At 40.6% G+C, this 18,614-nt stretch overlaps 1 protein-coding gene across 3 annotated transcripts in view; it reads left to right on the top strand.

The window, feature by feature from the left end:
• Positions 1-498: 498 nt before the first annotated feature.
• LOC121281015 (gelsolin-like) overlaps positions 499-18,614 on the top strand; it is an 82,412-nt gene continuing 64,296 nt past the window's right edge. For 2 of the 3 annotated variants that reach the window (XM_041193571.1, XM_041193569.1), the window contains exon 1: positions 499-649. The gene's annotated coding sequence lies outside the window, so the exon portion shown is untranslated. Of the gene's footprint in view, positions 650-691; positions 821-18,614 lie in introns of those variants that run through there. The other variant, XM_041193570.1, reaches the window with a different exon arrangement.

Below are 18,614 nucleotides of genomic sequence, written 5' to 3'. Positions count from 1 at the left end.
CATTGACTCCGCTTTAAACCTAATAATTCATGGTGACTTTAATTGATTCACAGGATGACTTCAGCTTGAAGACTGTACTAAATTGCGTTTAAGACAGGGGTGTCTGAGAAGCATTAGTACCTAATGCCATCAACTGTTTCATTTTTACAGTATACGTAACGTTTAAATCACGGTATATAGTTAAATCGTAAATATCCATTCAAGTGATACCGGGTATGAAAATTGCAGCATTTTCCCAAGTCTTCTCACACATTAGTACCAAAGTCCCTTTGCTTATCCTGTGCTAAATCCTATATATTTTGTCACAAAATTGCAATTTAATAGACATTGATTCGCTGCAATAAAATCACATTAAAACATGGACGTCTTTTGATGAAAAACAAAACATATTTCTGGTGTTATGAACTGAGAAGGTTTTGAGTGAAATCTGACCGGGCTCCAGCTGCAGATGTCATTCCATTTGCTCCCGAGCGCCACCTCTTGTGTCAATTTATTATCCTTTGTGGAGAGGGCAATTGAGTTGTGGGAGCAGGAGGGCGGAACCATTTGGCTAAATCCTACCGGCGCATCAGCTACTTCAGACTTTGGTCTGATCATCGTGTGTTTTCCTTGGGGCCAGTTGTTTCTGAGCATCAAGTGACATTGTGAGGTAAGGAACACTATTTGGACACAGCCTTTTCCTTTTTCTCTCTCTCTCAACTGCTTGATCTGAAGAACATACTGGGTGATTTTAAATAGCAATGAATGAGGGAGTTATAATCCCAGAGCGTGTAGTATAGGCGCTTTTTTCTTTCCCAATTTAAGGGAACAGCTGCCAGCGGTAAGTGCGGGTCTTACTGACTAGTTACTGTTCTCATGTTATAGTTTGGGTAAAGTAATTAAGAATGCTTTATGTGGACAGAGTTAGTATTTGCCTACAGTTCGCTCTGCGGAACTGTTCATTTACTTTCTAGTGAAAACTGGAATGTTTAACCAAATATGGGCGTGTCTGGCTCTCCAGAATCCAAAGGATTTTGAAACGATTTAAATGTCAAGGTTGGTCTGGAGCTTATTTTTTGGTACCTTATTCCTGGTCTCCAGTTATATTTGCTATGTTAGTTCCCCATGCCCCGGGTATTGTTTCAAATTGCATGGGCGTTAACCTGGGCTCACCATTGATCTAATTCAAGTTCTGCATATTTTCCTACAGGATGCGGAATTCGAGGACGCTTTTTAAAAAGTGGGAATGTCAAATGCCTCAATTGTTTTGAAATAAAGTTTTACGAAATGTCAAATTATTCTGTTTAACAGTACTTGCTGCGTGCAAACTTTCGGAAGTTAGAGGGTTTAATTCAGCTGTCAGTGGTCTGCAGGGAGAATGAGTCATTAGGAAGGATTGTTGATGACTAACCTAATGTATAAAGGCATTTTTTCCATGTCAAACTTCTCGTTTATCCTTTTGTGATTAAAGTTAAGGACTTCGACAATTTTGTTGAGGTGTGTCCTAGTTGTGAATTTCTAACCGCCTCGCCATTTTTAAAAGATGGCAATTAGATTGAGAGTTGTTCAGAGCTAGGTGACTTCGGAATTAGAAAATTTTTATAAATTAACTTGCAAGAATGATTCGTCCCTAACTTTTAAAGATAGTAACAAGAATCGAACGTTTGCCCGCACAGTAACAAAATAAGGTGGGAACAACGCTGATGCCACGTTTTGAGATGGACTGTATTTCACCAGTAGCTATCCAAACAGTTTGGTTTGTGAAAATGGTTCGACGGTTATCCCAGTGAAACGATGAGAGAACTTTTTCAGCAAGGCCACTGTTGTGTCTGATGTCTACAGCAGTAGAGCAACAGCCACAGATGTAAATGGGTGGGTGAGAAAAGTGGTAAAAGTTATTTTACTTTAAATATTTTCCCAAATTTTTTTCTCCTCTTAAAGGTAGCAACTTATGCTGGGATGTACTTCCCGAAGTACTGGCAGCCTTCCCGTACCTTGTCCAATTGTAATTCATTCATGCCTATCTAGACAATGTTAAGCTAATCAACTACAGGGGCCTCATACTGAAACCTGCAGAAAAGTTGTCCTAGCCTTATATATGTGTGCGTGTGTGTAATTATTTCAAAATAAATTAAATGCACCCAACTCATGTGATAATCAAGTTTAAGAACCATAGCCAAGTTTTGGTTACCCTTCCTCTAGTCTGAAGACACCGAGTCTGAGTTAATAGGGGCTGTGGTGCCACCTGGCAAAGGAATTCATCTAACTTGGTGAAGACCAGGGATTGGACATGGAAGCAACATTCGTTATTCGTGACTTATTGTCATCCCAGATTATTAGGAGTGCCGCAAGATTTTATATATTGAATGGATGCAGCTTTTAGTTTGCCCATTGTTTAGTCTTGCCAAGCATTGCCATGGAGAAGTAGGAAAGAGGCAAAATCACAGTCGAACCCCTTTCATCACCCCCTCTCCACCCCCAATCTGCATAACCATTTTTTTATTCATTCATGGGATGTGAGCTTCACTGGCTGGGCCAGCATTTATTGCCCATCCCTAATTGCCCTTGAGAAGCTGCCTTCTTGAACCGCTGCAGTCCACGTGATGTTGGTACACCCACAGTGCTGTTAGGGAGGGAGTTCCAGGATTTTGACCCAGTGACAGTGAAGGAACGGCGATATATTTCCAAGTCAGGAAGGTGAGTGACTTGGAGGGGAACTTCCAGATGGCGGTGTTCCCATATGTCTGCTGCCCTTGTCCTTCTAGATGGTAGTGGTTGTGGGTTTGGAAGGTTGTCATTTTACAACTCTGCGTTTCAGAACTTGAGCGGCAGCATTAGCTGCTGTCACTGTGGTGCATCCGTGAGGCTGAGCGTTAGATGGATTGCATGTTTGTAGATGTGGTCACTCTGCAGATTGAGTATTCGGAGAGAGATGGAAGGGGTGACATCAGACAGTCATAAAGGACCAGGCAGGTAGTACAGGAGCCCCCGAGTGCAAACCGTTCTCCAGCCAGTATTCGGCTCTGAATACTGATGAGAGTGATGGTTCTTCTGGAGAGTGCAGCCAGAGCCTTGTCCATGGCACCAAGAGTGGCTCATAAGCTCAGGGAGGTGCAAGGAAGACTGGAAGAGTCATAGTGATTCGATAGTTAGGCGAGCAGATAGGGTGTTGCTGCAGATGTGATTCCAGGATGCCATATTGCTTCCTGGTGCCAGGGTCAAGGATATCACTGGCTGTCGAGCACCCTCAGAGGAGAGGGTGAACAGCCAGCAGTCATGGTCCAAATCAGCACCAACCACATAGGTAGAAAAAGGGATGTTCTTCAGTCAGAATTTAGGGAGCTAGGTAGAAAATTAGCAAGCAGGACCTCAAAAGTAGTAATCTCTGGATTGCTTCCAGTGCCATGTGCAAGTGAGTATAGAAATATGAGAGTAAGACAGATGAAAGCTAGAAAGTTGGAGCAGGAGGGAGGGGCTTGTGACATTGGGACTGGCTTTGGCTCTAGGGGAGATGGGCCTGTAAAGCCTGAATGGATTGCACCTGAACAGAGCTGGGATGTATTTCCTTGTGGGACATTTTGCCTGTGCTGTTGGGGAGGGTTTAAACTAGTTTGGCAGGGGGATGAGGACCCGATTCAGTTGGGGCAAATTCAGAAATGAAAATAGAAGGCAGGAAATTAGTGGATGAGTAAGGAAGGCAGAGGAAACAAAGATTAGAAAACTAAAAAGAGTTCAGCAGTGCTCAAAGGTCTTCACTCCAATGCAAGGGGTATATCAAATAAAGCAGATGAGCTGAGGGCACAGATAGAAATGTGGCTGTAAGATATAGTTATTATAGAAACATGACTTGAGGAGAGACAGGAATGGCAGCTCAACTTTCCTGGTTACAGGGTTTTCGGACGAGATGTTGGGGGGGGGGGTGATTTTAAAAATAGAGGGGCCATGATAATTTTGGTCAAAGAAACAATTAGACTGAGGAGGGATAATGTGTTAAAAGGATCATCAAATGAGTCCATATCGCTTGAGCTAAGGAACGATAAAAGGGGCGCACACTGCTAGGAGTGCAGTATAGACTGCCAAGCAGTTGGAGGGAGATAGAGTAAATATGTAGGCCAATCTGAGAAGTGCAAAACATTAGGGCAGTAATAGTAGGGGATGTTAACTACCCCAATATTAATTGGGGTTGTTTTAGTGTGAAAGGAATTGAGGGAGTAGAATTCTTGGTGTGCATTGAAGAGAACTTTTTTTGGCCAATGTGTAGCTAGCCCAACAAGAGAGGGTGGACTTCATTTTAGGAAATGAAGCTGGGCAGGTGACAGGAGTGGCAGTGGGAGAGCACTTTGGTGATAGTGATCATAAGTTAGTTTGTTCTTTTCCATAATTATGTTAAAGTTCTAAATTGGGGCAAGGCCAATTTTCCCAAAGCTGAGGAGTGATTTAGCAAAAGTGGACAGGAACGAGCTACTTGAAGGTAAATTAATGTCAGAGCAGTGGTAGGCAAAATAGTGAGAGAGCAGCGGGAGGCATTCAAAAGGGAGATTCAAGGGGTTCAGAGTAAACATATTCCCACAAAAAAAGGGTGGGCTGGCCAAATTTAGAGCCCCCTGGATGTCAAGCAGCTTAATGGAGTAATATATAAGGCAGAAAAGCTTATGGTAGACACCAAGAACTCAATACTTCAGAAAGCCGAGAGTATAGAAAGAGGGGTGAGATCGAACCACAAATTAGAAAAGCAAAGAGGGCATGAAAGAATATTGAGTAGTAAAATCAAGGAGAACCCAAAGAAGTTTTATCAACACATTAAGAGGATAACTAAAGTAGGAGTAGGGCCCATAAAACACCAAAAAGGTAACTTGTGTCGATGCAGAAGATTTTGGTCTGGTTCTTAATGAATACTTTGTCTTCACAAACAGGGGGATGTTGCAGATATTGTAGTTGAGGAGGAGAGCAAAGTATTGGACGTGATAAACGTAGGGTGAGAGAAAGTGCAAATGAGATTAGCATCCACGAAAGTAGATAAATCATCAGGGTTGGATGAAATGCACTCAGGATGTTAAAAGAAGCCACGGAGGAAATAACAGAAAGTCTGACTGTCATTTTCCAATTGTCACTGGATATGGGTGTGGTGGTGGAGGACTGCTAACGTAGTAGCTCCGTTTAAAAAGGGAATGAGGGTTGGACCTAAATAATTACAGACCAGTCAGTCTAACCTTGGTAGTGGGCAAATTATTGGAACTTATTGTGAGAGATTGGATAAACTGTTAATTTGAAAGGCCTGGATTAAGCAACGATAATCATCATGGATTTCTTAAGGGAAGATTGTGTCTGACTAACTTGATTGGATTTTTCAAGGAAGTAACAAGGAGGATTGAGGGTAGTGTGGTTGATGTGGCCTACATCATGTGTTTATACATGAATAGGATGGGAATAGAGGGATACGGACCCTGGAAGTGCAAAATATTTTAGTTGACGGGCAATATGATCGGCGCAGGCTTGGAGGGCCGAAGGGCCTGTTCCTGTGCTGTACTTTTCTTTGTTCTTTGTACATGGGTTTTAGCAAGGCAGAATGATTTAAAAAAAAAACAGCTCATGGGATCCAGGGGAATGTGGCAAGCTGGTACAAAATTTGGCTCAGTGGCAGGAAACAAAGGGTAAGTGTTGATGGGTGTTTTTGTGACTGAACGGCTGTTTCCACTGGGGTTCCGCAGGGCTCAATACTAAGTCCCCTGCTTTTTGTTTTATATATTAACAATATAAGTTTGCAGACGACATAAAAACTGGCCATCGGTTGAAAGTGAAGAGGAAAGCTAAAGACTGCAGGAGGATATCGATGGACTAGTCAGGTGGGCAGAAAAGTGGCAAATAGAATTCAACTTGGAGAGGTGAAGTGATGCATTTGGGGAGGTCAAACAAAGGAAGGAATACCCAATTAATGGAAGAATACTGAGAGGTATAGAGGAAATGAGGGACCTTGGAATGAATGTCCACAAATCCCTGAAGGTAGCAGGACAGGTTATTAAGGTGGTTAAGAAAGCATTTATTAGCCAAGGTGTAAAATACAAGAGCAATGAGGTAATGTTGGAACTATGTAAAACATTAGTTAGACCACAACTTCAGTACTGGTCACATCATTACAAAAAGGATGTGATTGCAGTAGAGAGGGTGCAGAGGTGATTAGGATGTTGCCAGGACTGGAAAATTGCAGCTATGAGGAAAGATTGGATAGGCTGGGGTTGTTCTCCTTGGAAAAGAGGAGGATGAGGGGAGATTTGATGGAGATGTACAAATGTGTCAGGGGCCTGGATAGAGTGGATGGGAAGGGCCTATTTACCTTAGCAGAGAGGTCAATGACTTGGGGGCATGGGTTTAAAGTGATTGGTGGAAAAATTAGAAGGGTGATGAAGATGATTCTTTTTACCCAGAAGGTTATAGAGGTCTGGAACTCTCTGCCTGAAACTCATTCAAAAGGTGTCTGTATATGCACCTCCGCTGCTGTAACCTGCAGGGTTATGGGCCAAATGCTGGAAAGTGGGATTAGGCAGGGTGGCTCAGTTTATGACCAGCATAGAAACAGTGAGCCAAGTGGCCTCTTTCTCTGCACCATAAATTTCTATGATCTTGCCACATGTCCACCTACTCACTTAAAGCAGGATCTTTTAGATTCCAAAAAGACTAGAACCATGGCCAATTCTTCTTCCTCCTCCTCCTCCTCCTCCTCCTCCCTGTACTAGAGGCACTGAGGCTGCTTGCATTGTCTAATTGCATCTTGCAGACCAGATCGTCTTTGCAGTCAGGCAATCAAACCCTGGGTTATTTTCACCTGCATGCTGCAAGTATTCCCTGGATGAGCTTGCTGGGTCATGAGGGGAAATCGCTCAAATATTTTGTAAGCACTAATGTAATTTTTCCTTTCCCACAGCTGTCAGCGCTGTACGCATAATTAATTATTTTGGATCAGTTATCCATGTTTCAAAGATGGTATCTTTCACTCTCCAGCAACAATTTTATGGCTTGACATCAAACCCATACTTTAATTTCACTCCACGTAAATTATATACATGTACCCTTTGTAGCTGTTAAGCTGCAAATTTACCTGTGACAATTTTATCGAAGTAATCATTGCTTCCTCAGTATTTATTGGTTCCTTTTTTCACTTCCTTGTTCACAATTTTTGTGGAAGAATGGTCATGATATTGTATAATTTTTCAAAGCTAAAGCACTTGTCTGTAAATTTAATGCAATATGAGCATGAGTTAATATTAATGCTCCAACTTTTAAAAATGGTACATTGTTTAAAACTATTTGAATTCTCAATTGATTTTAAAAATTGATTTTAAAAAAGCATTCCATGATAAGTGCAATGTTAAGCCAGACTATTATTAACCACCGCTGAATCAATCTGATATTTAAGTTAATAGGTTAGAACACTGGTAATGTTGTAAGCCAATTTATCAATAGGTGTTTAGCTTTAGCCAAAATAATTGTTCAGTTAATAATCCCTTGCTACAGGTGATATTTTCAAAATCTGGATCGCCCAAGACTATTAGGACTTCTAGGCTAAATACATCTGGCAATAGCAAAGGAAAGTAGTGTATAGAATAATCCACCTTGCTGTGTTGTGGTCACTGAGCCAAGTATTTGTTCTTGTGTGGTATTATCAGATAGTGAATGTAACTCATTCTGGAGGAAGCTAAAAGGGAAATTGCTCAAGTACTGAGGAAGCAGAATTGTTACTTTGGTAAGTTGGTTGTAGACATCTGTTCTGTACTGAGGAAACATACAGGGAAGTTAAACCCTCAAAAACACTGTGGTGCCGTTACAATGTAATCCACAAGGTAATGCAACCATCAAATGATTAACCCCAATTGATCTGGGAATTTTGAGTTTGATGCATGGCTTAATATTGAATAGTTTCAAAGCAAGTTTATATGAAGTGAATGTGATTTAAAAAAAAACTAGGAACAGAATTCTTGATTCCTGTTGGAGCTGTTATTTTACTACACTAAAGCCTCAGCAGGTGACTGTTCTGTTTTAATTTTCAAAACTTATTGAAGGCTAAATACTATTTAATCTTGCAGTGTTGCTATACATCATCTCAACTGATTTTTTTTCTTACGTCTATTGTAAAAGCAATATAACTTTTAGTTGGCATTCCACATGATGTAAAACCAAAAGGTTTAACATCAAATGAGCCTGTTTATAGTGCATTCAGAAAAAACAAAACCTTTTCAAAAACAAAATATGATCACAATCTGCCCTTCGCAATAAAATAAAATTCTTGTTCTATTTATCTCTAATAATTTTCAGAAGTGGGGAAGAAAATCAACTCAAAAATAAAGAACCACCATTTTTTTAAAAAAAGGGATCTGGCTGTAGTCCCCTGAACAGAGAAATGTATTTATCTGAATTGCCACCTAATCTTAAAAAGATGGAAAAATAGTTCTCCGTACTCTTGCTTTTCTCAGCCTTTCTTACCCTGTGTTTTGGTCTGTACCGTTTGAAGCTGCTGGTTTTAATGGAAACAGGCTTATGGTACTGAAGGGAGATACTGCACACTATTATTGCTTGCAGGCTGGCTCCAGCTAATTGACCAAAAGGATCATCTACAGGTATCTGTATAATCTTTTAGGCTTTTACGACAGAGTTTGGAATAAAAAGAGTAAAGGAATTGTGCAGCTATCTTAAGCATTGGTGAGACCACACCTAGAGTACTATGTACAGTTTTGGTCTCATAAGGATATACATCTTTGCCTCGGAGGGAGTGCAACAAAGGCTCACCAGACGGGATTGTCCTATGAAGTGAGGTTGAGTAGACGAGGCCCATATTCTCTAGAATTTAGAAGAATTATGTGATCTCATTGAAACATAGAAAGTTCTTGAGGGGCTTGATATTAGATGCTGGGAAGATGTTTCCCTGCTAGAACTAGGGGTCAGAATCTGAGAATAAGGAGTTGGTCATTTAGGACTGAGATGGGAAATTACTTCACTCAAAGGGCCTTTGTAATTTTCCACTCCAGAGGGATGTGGATGCTCAGTTGTTGAGTATATTTAAGCCAGAGATCTGAGATTTTTGGATTCTAAGGGAATCGCGGCACGGGGTAAGTGTGGGAAGGAGTAGGTGAGGAAATGGGTCAAGTTCAATGACTGTATTTTCTTTGTCAGATTTCTTTTCCAGCTCATATATGAGGCAGAGTACTCCAGTGGTTCTTTTCCTCTTGGGTATTTACTCAAATTCCCATTTATTGAGTATAACAAAATACACTGATTCATTAACTGCTCTGAAATGAATCTTTGCCAATTCACAGAATCATATCTCCAACTCCAGGTCAGGTGCAGAACCAAAATAAACAAGAAATAGGACATCTTATTTGGATTAGTAAGTCTTATAAATGCAGCCATTTTAAGGGCAACTGACTGCCAGCTATAACTCAGCTCACATTTTAAGCATTCTTTGTTAGTTTAAGTGACCTGGCTAAACTCAGTGCATCTGATTTTCTCAAATACACGATTACATTGCCAAAGGATTCACAAGTATTTTGTAACACTGCAGGAACTGGAAGCAAGTCAGCAACTGACCAAGTCACTTCTCACTCGTTCAGTCTGAATTTCCCAGATTATTTGTAGGACATTCGTGTGTGTCTTCTCTTTCCTCACCAATTATCTTTCATTCTTCTGAAGGTGTTGACTTTTTCCTGGTACCATCAGGCATGTATTATTAATGCAAATATCTTGATGGTGAGCTCTGATAGGTGAACATGGGTGCAACATCATAGTTTAACCCAAACCTTTTTTTAATGCATTAACCATAAACATTTAGTTGCAGAATGGATGTCAAAAAGAATTTGGAGGCAATGAGATTAACATGTAGCCCTATCGCAGATGATAATTAACTCCATATAAACCAAAACCTTTTGGTCCATAAGGCTCCATTATTGGATTACCTTGCTGTGCAATTGGCACAATCCTGTAGAGGAAGGAGGGTGGGTTGAGCCTGTATTTGCATCAATATCTAATGCATATATTTGGAACATACTGAAAGTATTTCTCATTTTTAAAAACTTGCTTGAGTTCTTGCCCAGTACACTTTGGTGGAAGGACTACCATGCCATCTTTGGCAGGAGGGTGCAATGACAACATGACAAGTTTACATGGCTAATGTCCATTTATAAATCAGAATGAAGGAATTTAAAATGAAATAGGGGGACAGAAATACATCTGTGTTCTTAGTCCAAATATCTCTGGACTCTCATCCCACTTCAGCACACTGTTGGCGTACTTACACCAGATGGACTGCAACAGTTCGGGAAGGCAGTTCATCACCACCTACTCGGGCAATTGGGGTTGGCCAACAAATGTTAGCCTTGCCAATGACGCTCACCATCCCATGAAGGGAGAAAAGACTGGAGACTACATTTGATCCATATTCGATACATAACAGAAATCAAGATTATTGAAGCTCAGATGTCATGCAGATACAAAACAATCTTGAAGTAATTAAAATTTAAGACCGCCAATAACTTTTTACTAGTTTTTTCTGGCAGATGTGTCAACAGCTGCCAATCAGCAAAGAAGTACAAGATGTATAATGGGGGATTAAATTCAAATTAACTCAAATTGGCCTTTTTGCAGCAACTAAAGTTTGTGACCCTAGAGACAGGGCACATTACACATCTTCATCTTGGGAGTATGTTATATCACTTTGTCCTCATCTATGACATCTTGAGCAATACTGTAGGAGTCACTGGCAGCTGAACAGTTGTGGATTCGATGTAACAAATGACTGTAAATGGGCATCTGAAAGAATGGGAAATGTTACAGTAATTGGGTTTCCTGTTTGCAGGCCAGTCTGTGGTGATGTTCACTGCTTCTTTCCTGCTGCTGAAGATTACATCAATCTAAGCAGCTGGTTCAGTTACTCACTTATCTGCTAACTCATACTTGGTCATTCTGAAAACACCATATTGCTAAAAATGGAAAGAAGGAGGAGCTCAAAATCCACTCCCTCTTAAAACATTGATATCAGAATTATTTTTAGCCAGGTTGAGAAGCTAAATGTTTACCTACAAAGTGCCATGGAGTGGAATGAGCTACACTCATATCGGTCAATCTCCATTCTTATTTTTATCAGTATCATTGTGCAGAAGCACTAAGAGGAGGACAGCACATCTGCACAGCACGAGAGGGACATCAGTCACCCTGGGCCACTTAATTGTACCGTCTAGTGCTCGGGCAGGGAGAGGAAATAATGGGATGCCATTTGTGGAGCCTAAATTTGAATTGTGAGCATTAGGAACGAGGATATTCAAATTGTGCGCTATCAATTATGCACAGTCCCTGGGTACTAGCCCACAAAGCCCAGACAGCAGTTCCATTTGTGCTAACAGTGTTGTTTTTATGACTAGTTTGGCTAGTTTTTTTGAGAGGACGGAGGATGGCCAGAAGGCTTCAAACAAAGTTGTTGTTGTTAATATTGCCTAATTTTGAAATCTGTTAGTATCACCAACTTGATATTTATGAAAATGAGCAGAAACATAGATTTAAATATTAGATGTGGCTTTGAAAGCTCCATGTGACCCACAGAAGATGTAAAAGGTTGTACACTCCTGAATTACCCCTGAATTAAAGTTGTGATTCTTAGTGGCACATTACGGTTAGTTTATAGAATAACAATCAAACCAGTGTTTCAGTAATGAAGTCTATATGGCAACATCTGAAATATAACACGAGATCTGGCACACAGCTATTCCAGAATGTAATATTTCCTTCTGCAGGAATTAACCGAAGACATCCAGTCATTTTTGACTTGTGTTTGCCACCTGTTGACCTCTAGACCAAACGTCAGGTATCACAGATTGTTAGTGACAGAGCCGAGGGGCTGAAAAAACCTCAGTAAAGTGACATGAAATCGTACAGTTTAGGAGGACGCCATTTGGCCCATCATACTTGTGCTCATTCTTGGGTAGAGCTATCCATTTGGTCCCATACCCCTGCTCTTTCTCCATCGCCTTGTAATTTTGCCTGTTCAAGTATTTACAGAATTTTATTGGATTGCCTTCCACCACCCTTTTCAAGCAGTGCAGCCCGTATTGTAACTTCACTGGATAAAGGGGGCGGGGGGGAGAAATCTCCTCATGCCTCTTGTTGTTTTGACAATTTTCTTGAACCTGTCATTTCGTTCTCAGCCCTCCTGCAAGCAAGAGCTTCTCCACGTTTACTCTATCGAAACCCCTCAATTATGAACACTATCTGTATCAAATCTCTAACATGTCAGTCTCAATCTGAAGGTCCTGTGTTCATTCCTCTGAAGGCTGCAAGTTTTGCATAGCTTTTTGTGTCAGCTGAGGCTGCTCGGAGCACTCTTATTTCTGAGTCACAAGGTTCTGAGTTCAAACCCCACTGCAGGACTTGAGCACATAAATCAAGACTAATGTTCCATGCTGCAGAATCGGAGGTAGTGTCTTTCAGATGTCGTGTTAAACTGAGGCCCTGTAATAGACTCCCTGATCGATGTAAAAGATGCCATAGCACTATTGTGTCCTGGCCAATATTTATCCCTTGATTAACAGTGCCAAAAAAAATCTGCTCATTATCACATTGTGCATAGCAAACACCCATGAACAGCATATTGGTTGCTATGTTTGTGTAAATAATGTATTTAATGGTCAGAAACGTGAGGGGGAGATGTCATATAAAGGGTTACTGTTAAATATGTAAATAGTCTAGATCATCAGTGATGTAAGATCAAACAGCATGCTGAGCGAGCTCTATGTAGAGCCTGGTGCTAAGTGTGTACTGTACATGATTGATATGTTCAATAAAACATTAAGTTTACCAACAGCCTTGCTTCCACCAGCATCTGTAAATGCCGACCATGGGTAGACCCATAACGATGATAACAGCATTTCCTACTTTACAACAGTGACTACACTTCATAAGCACTTAATTGGCTGTAAAGTGCTTCGAGACATCCGGTTGTCCTGAATGGTGCTATATAAATGCGAGTCTTTTTACCTTATCTGTTCTAAACCGAATAGTCCCAACTTGTCCAGTCTCTCCACATAACAGAAGTCCCTCAGTCCCTCACCTTGGTACTATTTTAGTCATTTTCCTTTTGTCTTCTCTCAAGGCAATGGGTGAGCACTTTATGATTAATGAAACTGGCATACTTTGAAGAATTTCTACTTTTTAATGGATGGCACAAGACATCTTCATAACCAGCTCATGTACATCAGCAAAGCTCTGTTTTACGACATGTTTTAGCAGATTGAAACTGATTTTTTTCATTGCGTTAAGATAAAACTAGAAAAGATCACTCTACACTTAATATCCTCCAAATATAACAGCAACAAACTTCAACATTAAAAACTTATATACGCAATTGTTTTTGATATTGTCCTGGTTGCTGTTTTGTCCCGGTTACTCTTTTTAAACTTTCCCCACAGGCTTTCATTGGCTTCTGAATTAGCTCTTGTGACTGTTCAGAAGGCCAAACAGCACGGCATCCTCTATAAGGGACCTGGGACCTGTGTGAACAGGTCAAGCAGATTCAAAGGACAAGCCCTAACTCTTTCTGCCCTCGTCAGTGCAGTTATCTATAGTGCAAGTATCGCAACTCACTCCCCTTCATGTGTTTCAATGCTTAGTCTCTTGGCAAATTACCGATAATGCTAAGCTTTTGGAGGAACAGGGTAACTCCAAGCATATCATGCATTCCCTATTTAACTGAGCATGTGCAGTCACTGAATATTGCTGTCTGATTTATTCTTTTAAAATAATAAACCCTGATATCCTCACCATCATTTTCTTCTTCAAAATCCAAACGACTATAATGGTAACAATTATTGGCATGTTATTTGCACTTAGTGGCAGTGAGATGCTTATTCCTGTGGATTGATGTTGATGCTCTTTACCAGTGTGGTCATATTCCTTTAAGAATAATGAAACTACATTCAGACTGAAACTTACAGGTTGGTTATGGCTGGCTTAAAATTGCAAACTGGGTAATTGGAGCCAGTAAACCAAGCTGGCTATTAATTGGACTGATGAGACATCTAGTGCTCAGTAGAGCTGTCAGGACAGAACACTTGCAAGTTTTCAAGATTCTGAAAAGGAAGCAGATAAACTAGGGAAATCAGTTAATTGTGCAAAGACAATCTGATGATTCCATTAATTCCTGCAGTTGTTACTAATCGCTTTTGCACCCAGAATCCGTTTTTAGCTGATTAAGGTTAACTCGCTGCATCTTTATGTTTATTATTTCAAAGTTGGATCCCTTAATATTGTTGTGACCACGTTAAGGAGGGGTGCAATAGCTCCCCTATTCACCCACCCCTTGTTTGACTGTAACAAGGTCTTTTTAGAGAATTAAGAGGATGTGCTTTGCCAATTCTGTAAGAATCCCACTATTTGTGCTTTGTTGTAAAGAACAAAGGGGAGGCGGTGACATAGTGGCATTGAACTAGTATTCTAGAGACTCAGGGTAATGCTCTGGGAACCTGGGTTCGAATCCCACCACGGCAGATGGTAAAATTTGAATTCAACAAAAATCTGGAATTAAAAGTCTGATGATGACACGAAACCATTGCCGATTGTCGTAAAAAAAAAACCATCTGGTTCACTAATGCCCTTTAGAGAAGGGAATTTGCCACCCTTGCCTGGTCTGGCCTACATGTTACTCCAGACCCACAGCAATGTGGTTGACTCTTATATGCAATTAAGGATGGGCAATAAATGCTGGCCTAGACAGCAATGCCCACACCCCATGAACGAATTAAAAAAAAAAATTCAAACGGGTTTTCTTAGGTTAAACAAAGAATGTATTATTGAAACTATTCCCTCAGCTACAGAGAAGAGGCCACCACCATTCATATGGTCACTTACGTTTGTCTGGGCCCACAACACACACCAGTACAGATGGCAGAGTCAGAAGCTTATAGGATTTTGTCTTAACAGTTCATGGTGGAACGAAAGAGTATACAGTTAGCTCTTCTTTGGCTGCTCTTGATGCTGCTTTGGTCAGCTGCCCTTCTGGCGGTAGTTGTATGGAGCAGATATCCTTTTTTTAAAATCTCAGTTTGCTGTTGGTTTCTCTTAGGATGGTTACTTTGCAAACTGGGTACAGTACATTCGAGAGAGAGCACACCGCTTCGGCTGGCCTATGTTCAGTAGAGCATTTTTTTGCCCCCATTCCTCCTGTTTGGTAAGGCCCTTGAAGTACCTTGTTGGTTTTATATTCCAGAGAAGTTTAATTCATGTCTGCAGTTATTGTTTCAGAACAGGAAATTGCATTTTGATGTCCCATCTCAGAAACATTTTGAAAAGTCTGGGTGGTGTGAGTCAACAGCTGATGGGGTCTTTCACGCTCTGCAGGGGGTTAAGTGTCTGTCTTCATCCCACTTGGTGGAATGCAACATTCTGTGTATTACAGCAGTCTGGACAGCTTTCCCATTGTCTGGAAAAGGTCCAAGTGTTTTAAAATCCAGCAGAAAAAGAAAAATTAGAAATTTTATTTTTACAAAGCACATGCTCGTAACAATGTATTTTAAACCTTTTGCATACTTGGGCTAGCAACAATAAAGATTTTTTAAAAAATCTCTCTTTCTGGACTTTACATGTTAGAATTTGCCTCCAAGTGGAATCTCTTGACCAAAACAGAAAGTGTAAGGTTGGCTTCAAGTTTTCTATCTCGTTCTGCTTGTTAAGAATTTTAAGTTGCCTTTGGCTTATTATATGAGAGGAAATAGAAATCCTAGATAATAAGCATTAGTCTCTTTTTCAGCAGCAAAGGGTTTTTTGCTTTGTACGGGTGACACTTCAGGTCTTAAGCTTGCAGTCATTGGAACTTAAAGGGAAGCACTTGCTAGACGGAAAATATGAATCTTCTAATCCTTTTTAATGACTGTGGCTTTACACAATTGTACTTTTGCCCGAGAGTTTAAACGTTCCCTTGGTGCAGAGTGATGCATACGTGTTATTTGAGACTTTTGTCTGTCAGCTGACAGCTTCAGGCCTTGGTGAGAGTTCTTGGTGGCAGACAGCTTAATGGAAGCTGCCAGGTGTAGTACACTGTCAAGGTGTCATGCTAACAGGCAATTTTCCAAGTTATGAGTTAACTGTGTAGCCACAGGTGTTTTCCCAGCAGTAAAGCAATCCGAGTGGCTTTTTTTTGTCAGGTGCTGTTTGTTTTGTCACTTGTATGAGTTTGTACTCATACAAACACTTGTTTTATTTTCCACCCTGTAACCAGTTGCAGCTCCAATCCCATCGTGAGGTCAGGATCAATAGTGTGGTGTATGAGTAAAACGCCCTTTACAAACAGCATGTCACAAAATGGGTGACTGCTGTTGGTTCTTGAGGTTAAGATGCATCGCTTTGGGACAAATTTTATTCTTTCATTATCCATGAAGAGCTTGTCCCATGAAGGCTGAGGGGTGAAGGCATAGAAGTCTTCAAAATTATGTTGGGGTTCATTTAGGGTCGACCTAGAAGTGTTTCCACTTGAGGTTCCAAATTATAGGTCATGAGTATTTTTGGAAATAGCTAATAAACCCAAGAAGGAATTTCTCCCAAATTCCATTACTCAAGAGTAGTTAGAATGTAGAACTTGGAACCAGATCAAATAGTTGAGGTGATCATGACAGGGAAAGGAATAGAAGAGTTTCCCTATGAGAGTGGAAGAATCCAAGTGGCACGTAAATGCTGACATGGACCAGTAGAGGCTGATGGCCTGGCCTGTGTATTCTTAATGTTCATTCTTATGGGCTGTCCTTGTTGCCTTTTTTGTGGAGGGTTAAGTACGGTTTCAAGTGGTGTCATATTCAATCTAGATCCTGCAGAGGACTTGCTTTGTTTTAATGGCCTCATGATCACAGGTTAGTAGAATATCTAGGCAGCCTTCTAAAGATTCATGGAGGGGGGTCTCTGAGAGCACAAAGCATTGAAGTACAGCCACAGGGGAAATATATGTTGAGGAATCACAGGTTGGTGCTATTTTTAACGAAATAAGTAGGTTGGACCACCTCCACCATGACATGTTTGTACCTCTGCAAAATGTATTATCAACCAATTTCACGAGTAAGGCTCTTAAGTGTTTGTTCCCAGCCTAAGGATTGGAAAGACTGAGCAATTGGCATCAGTGAAACTGTGCCCTGCATTGAGAGCGAGGCTAACATTGAAGCACCTTCACAGAACATGTTATTTTGACAAGAAGACAGTTAACAACACTGGTTTGCAAGGATGTGCACTTTAAGCAGCACTTCCTGTTCTGCTGAACAGGGGCAGGAATCTGCAATTTTTAATCAAGTTTGAATCATCGTGCATGTCATTAATAAACCTGAGTGGCTTTTGGCAATTAATGAATTCAAGTTGCATCTTAATCCTTATATAAAAATAATCTCGGGCAACTCCACTTTTAGACTGGTTTGTTGTGGAGGGACATCAGAGATCGAGTCTGTTGACAAAGTTAACACATTAACCTAATGCATCAGCTTCCTGAACCCTTTTTATATGATTTTTTTTTTTTTTGCTTTATTTTCTTTGGCCTTTGTAGGAATCTAATTAGAGGGCTTCACTGTTCACTGCTGTTTCAGATTGCATCACATTCAGTAGCACACCTCTGTCTCCCTAAAGTGGCCTCTGATGTTGAAATTGTAATCATCTTTATTTACCCTGAGACAACAGTTTAATAACAAAAATATTAATCCCCCAAAGCACTCCCTGCAAAAGCCTGAAACCTCCACCACTTATGGAAACTGAGAAAGAAAGAGATCTCTTACTTGGGAGTCATTTCAGGAGTAGCCAATGCAATGCTTTCTATGCCACTAGGATGTGGCCACTCCCTGTGCCAAAGAGGACATGTGCAATAGTTTTTTGTTCCTCCCAGTACACCAGGTGACTGAACAGCTGACTTGGTAGATTGCCTGGCAGGATACTGCATAAACCTTCCCTTAATCCACTTCCAAAGTTAGCTCCTTGCCTTTTGACAGGTCTGCAGACTTTATAAGCAGAGGCTGCTGTCTGCCTTGTGCTTTTAAAGTTAAGTCTGTAAGTTTAAGACTGGCTTCATGGAGACAGAAGGATGAAGATTTTTCTCAAAAGGGAAGTTGATGGGAAGGAAGAGAATGGCCATGGGTATGTTTGAGGGATGGAAATTCTAAAAATACCTGCTTTACCTGGAGATGATTGACTGGAAATTTATTCAGGTGTAATGACAGTGTGTTTGAGGAGGGGTCACTCTTTTATTCCACTTCTGAGGAAGGACTAACTGCATCTGGCTCACCAGAGATGCCTTGAGGCTCAAATAGTCTCTCATATGTTGAGGTTAGCAGCTATGATGGTGGGGCAGTTCCACGTTACAAACAGCATTTCTGTTTGTAAACCAAACTTTGTATTCCTTTGAAAATGTTGACATTTTTTTAAAAATGTAGCCAAAGTGAAATCCAACAGTAATGTTCATGAAATATCCTGACTGGGTCGCTGCTTTTTGTAGTTTTCACAGCTAATCTCATCCCCTTAACAATATTTACATGATTGCATTCCTATCTGTGGGTGAGGAAACTTTTTTTTTATTAAGTGCTTTTATCTCAAGACTTGGACATAAAATGAATTGCTTTCCAGTTCATGACTGTTATTTTAGG

The sequence above is a fragment of the Carcharodon carcharias genome, chromosome 8, assembly GCF_017639515.1.
Source record: "Carcharodon carcharias isolate sCarCar2 chromosome 8, sCarCar2.pri, whole genome shotgun sequence".
Lineage (NCBI taxonomy): Eukaryota > Metazoa > Chordata > Chondrichthyes > Lamniformes > Lamnidae > Carcharodon > Carcharodon carcharias.
This window is presented reverse-complemented; position numbering and strand designations above follow the sequence as displayed.